This window comes from Solanum stenotomum, chromosome 8 (assembly GCF_019186545.1).
Source record: "Solanum stenotomum isolate F172 chromosome 8, ASM1918654v1, whole genome shotgun sequence".
Lineage (NCBI taxonomy): Eukaryota > Viridiplantae > Streptophyta > Magnoliopsida > Solanales > Solanaceae > Solanum > Solanum stenotomum.
In genome coordinates this window covers 45,902,945-45,908,057 of record NC_064289.1, presented here as the reverse complement: position 1 = coordinate 45,908,057, position 5,113 = coordinate 45,902,945, and positions in this window count along the sequence as shown.

The following is a 5,113-nucleotide window of genomic DNA, read 5'->3' as shown; positions in this document are numbered from 1 at the left end:
CAATAGGAACATGATCACAGACTCAAGAAATGTGCGATACCCAGAATCTAAGGATATTATCCATCCAAACATGCAAGCAAGAAACAATCACATCGATATTAGTGAATAAACAAGATTAGGAAGCACATCATTTAAGTCCAAAATAGGCACCATAGTCTTTACACAAAAAAAAAGCATTCAATCCTAACAACCCAACATGTTCACAAAAGAAACAAAAGAAGAAGGACCATTTATAAGATAGGTATACTAGGGGACATCATGTGAAGGAGGTTCGCGGAGGAGGGGGTGAAGCGAGGAGTTGGAGAAGAAGGTCCATGCGAGCATTTTTCTGTTGTTGCTACCTAAGAATCCGATCCTTCAGTTCTGTGACCTCATCTTTTTACCCGGTAAGAGATTTCTTTAAGGAGTTGACCTAAGCCTACAACAAAGAGTTATATTCCTGGGTAGCGTTGATATCGGTAAGCAACTGTGCCACAAGGCTAATAGATCTAGTACTAGGGGCAGGAGAGGGGTTGCCATCCAAAAGGGAAATCACACTCAGCAAGAGTGTTCCTATCGATCACATCCTTCTTGGTGGACGGACACCCTTCTTCCAAAGGAACATTGAATGGATTGAACACAATTGTAAAAAGATTTATGTAAGCCAACTAATGAGAACCAAGTTTAGGTTTATCAACCCTATCCATGTGTTTGATAATGAGTGCTAGCCAATTTATGGGCTCCTCCTGGTCAAGCCCATTTTCCATCCCCATATCTCTAAAGGTGGCCTCATGCCGCCTTCACCCTTATGGACTATCTCATACAACAAGTTTAGAAAGGGGTGCATCTCCCCCTTCATCACCTTCCCAGGTTCAACATTGAAACGCCCTTGAGTAAACTTTGACTCAGAGCAAACAATTCTTATCTCTATGCCAAACATACTCATCAAACCCCATAGTGGGGACATGCACAATTTCCCCCATGCAAACATAGTCAGAGTCCATCTCAATCCATTTAATAAAAGAACTCACTATTCTATCTTTGATGATCACCAAGTTTGTGTAGAACTCTACCACTTCATTTTCATGAATCCATAATGACATATCAAGAAATGAATTCCCCCAACCCTAAAAGCTTAACTTTGTAACGACCCGAGAGCACCCCATAGCCGTTACATGCGTATTCAACCTCTCGGAAGTCTTATACAAGCTTAGCATTCATTCATCGCATAGATCATAAAAATCACTAAGAATTTAAAACTTTTATTCAATAAAACCATAAGACTTCAAGAGTCATCAACATTTGAAAACATCAATACACAAGCGGAACTACTAAGTCTTTTTAGCCAATCTTAGACAAGAACTTAAAACGTACTAAGGGACACGACCCTTTACAAATGAAATGAAACTTAAGTGTCTATTATAATGACTAAGAAACTTCTAAACATAGTCCTCGAATCTTGAGGACATACCAAAGACTTGGAAGAGTGAAGCAATCCAAGCAACTCCAAAGCACAATCTCCTCCTAGTTACCACAATCTACACTTAAAGTGAAATAGAAGAAAGAGGTTAGTACAACACACGTACTAAGTATGAGAATATGCAAAACATGCTAAAAAGGATATTTTTTTGGAAGTTATGCTTTCATGCCATTTTGATAAAATCTCATGAACATAAACATAATAGGCACCTTACAAGTCACAACCAACAATACAAAGTCATATGCTTCACAATACCTCATAAACATACATAACCCGTTTACCTTTACCTTCTTGCCTTTGACCTCCACCTTAAGTAACCCTTAAGCAATACCTTTGTGCAATGTATGGGCAACGTCTCATACCATCACCCACACTAAGGCACCACCTTAAGGTCACACAAAGTTCACTTACCATGCATACCTCAACCTTCACCAATTGATCACATGAAACATATAAGCACATAAGCCAACAAGTCACTTCATAAAACTAGAACACTCATCAAATGTCATCCCAAGACTCACCTAAGTAAGACATGGTGAGGCAGCCCCTACTACCTCTCCATACCACACCCAAGTGATCCTTAAGGCTACACAAGACAAGCTCCCTTCACATCTCAACATAAATCGTTGATTCAACTTAATGCATTTACACAACTTCATTCACTAATGACATAAGATCATCACATACATTCCATTCAACATAAGCACTTACATTCAATTCATTATGACTCACTTTCACATTAGCATGCTCAAAGACCAACGCTTTCATTAATTAGCCCAAAGAGACTCATTCATTCATTATCATTACTAAGACACCCCAAGATCCCCCTTAAATGTCTACTTGTGCAATGTCTAGATGATGTCCCATTCCACCACCTATCCTAAGTAGTACATCCTTAAGAGACCCTAGTTCATTCATTCATTAATGTGGGGGAAGAACCTTAACCGACATAGACCATGGAGCTTGTCATGGAATCCCGGTAATACCCTTACCGGATGAGGGATCCCTACTTGCCTAAGGTAGGGTCATTCTTTTAGCCTTTATGTGATATAGACCACTAGCTAGTCCTATGTGGGCACATAGTTAGAGATAGAAGGATTGATTCTAGGTACTCTCATCTCAACTCACGAAGGAGCACCCATCTTAAGGGTTGCTACTAAATACTCACATCTCAACTAACGAAGGAGTATCCACCCATCTTCATATCCTCTCGGTGCTAGACATTACTCCCCCACGGAGTTAGGACATTTATTTCATTCATTCATTTAGGGATAAGGATTACTACTAAGTACTCTTATCTCAACTCACGAATGAGTACCCATCCTAGCCCAACATTCATTCATTTAGGGATAAGGATTGCTACTAAGTATTCTCATCTCAACTCACGAAGGAATACCCATCCTAACCCTCATTCATTCATTCATTAAGGAAGCTCTAGGATTCCAAGATGAGAAAACCTTTCATCTTGGAACGCCATTCATTTAAAGGAGTACTTTATGAGACTATCCTTACAATAGACCCAATTTTCATTCATTAGCATTAACTCCCATTCTTTTCATTCATTCTCACATTCTTTCATTCATTCTTTACTAGGTGTGAGAGTAGGTAATCATAGTCTATCCTAACCTCTCCTTCATTATAAGTCATTCAAAGAAGACAACAACCAAGCATAACACATAAAGTCTCTACACAACGTCACCTTTCATACTCTTAGACCATACACAAATTCACATCATATCACATTACCTATTACTCAAAACAACAATCATCCAACTTTGCCTACAAGGCCATAATCACAACATGTTTATAAAGTAAACACCTCCCCACTTTCAAAGGGATCAAACCTCACAATTCTAACATCTACTAGATATATATAAAATACTAGAATCAATAATCTATTCACAACTTCATCATCACTATAAGCCTTAGGTCACAATTGCCCATTCAAGGCCAACATCCAATATAACACAATTGACCATCAATTCCTCATAATTCAATATAGAACAATACATAAATAAATAGCCCATAACAATCTACACATTAATATCACATTATTAGCTCATAATCAATAGACCCACTTTAGACCCAAAAATTAGGATTTCAAGATATGCAAGGGTTCATGGAGTTTTTGACCTTAAAACCATCAATATTAACATAAATCATCGTTTGAAATACTTTCATGCAAGAACCCAAGCTTAGAATTGAAATTGGGGTTTTTTAAGTGTTTTTGAAAAACATTGAAATCACTTTGATTTGGCTCTTTGATTGAAAGGAGAATCAAAGATAAAATCCACATACCTTTGTGATTAATTTCCTTAGGAATTGAAGGAGAAATCAGTAGGAACCCATCCCTTAGCTTGAAGCTTCATCAATGTCTTCCATGGAGTTCTAGAGAGAGAATTTATTTGAGAGGGAAGGTTCAATGTGGATAATGAGGTCTAATTCTAGGTTTTGAGGTTTTAACCACTTAAAATACCCTAAAATAGGTAGAATAACCGTTTATAATAATTCCCCAAAGTACCCAAACTACCCCTCACCTAGTTGGACCTTCTAAACAAGTCAAACTTGAGTTTTATTTTTGCAGATTTCGTCGGGAAACAAGTCTGTGAAGCAGAGGTGTTCCCACAAGTTTCTGGAAATTAAATTTCGAGATAGAAGAGTCTGCGACACGGACCAAACTTTTGGTCCTTGGTGGAGCTAGTCCGCGACGCAGACATGCTCCCTCCATGAGCATTTTGCAAGTTGCCTTGGTAGCTTGTTTGGCCAAGGGTTGGGGTCCTCCTTGGGACCCTTCGGGTGGTCCCGGGGAGTCGTACCCGAACGTTTTGACCCTAAAAACATTTATTAAGACACTAGGGTCACCTCCACTGATTTTAGACTCCAAACAACACATAAAAACATGAACAATACTAGAACACACCAACACGTAAAAGACTAGTTTTCGAACGTCTTGGTCGTCCCTTGACGTTTGACTGCCAAACTCTTTAAAACTGATATTCTTCATTATTTTAACAAGTTATTAATGCATAAAATCCATGTGAGGCTCTACTTTATCCTACTTCATTTTGAGGGGTGTTACAAACTTCCCAAGTAATTTTTTAACCATAAAAAAACCCTTAGCATCTGAATCAATAACCCTACCCCGGAGAACTGCCTTTGAGGCAACAATCGTTTCCTTCCTCATGGACATAAATTTGACCAAGTTCTTGTTCACTTTGACCATAGAGGGAGTGCAGTAAGAGGGTACCAAGTCTAGAGCCTAGTTGGGACTTGAGTCTAGGTTCACCCGATGAGAGAAATGGAGAAAAAATGATATACCTTTAGTCCGAGAGTGTTTTCGACTAGACTCTACAACATGATCACCGAAGGCATTCTATTTGTTGCATGTGAAAGAAGTTCAATGACCAGTCCATTTGATAACGAGGTTCTTGTAGTGTTGTTTAGGTGTACCTTCGTGGAGTTGTTTTAAAGGGATGTCATCATTTGAGGTTGAGGGTGGGTGGGTAGACAATGAATTCTTGTGGATTTTCCCCAAGCTTTGACCCATGAAACTCCGGAGGGTTCATTCTCAAAAAGTCCCTCACTCTTGAAGCGGCCATACCCACGATTGGGTTCACCGGGGCTACCACTTCTCTATTGGCTTGTGTTGTTATG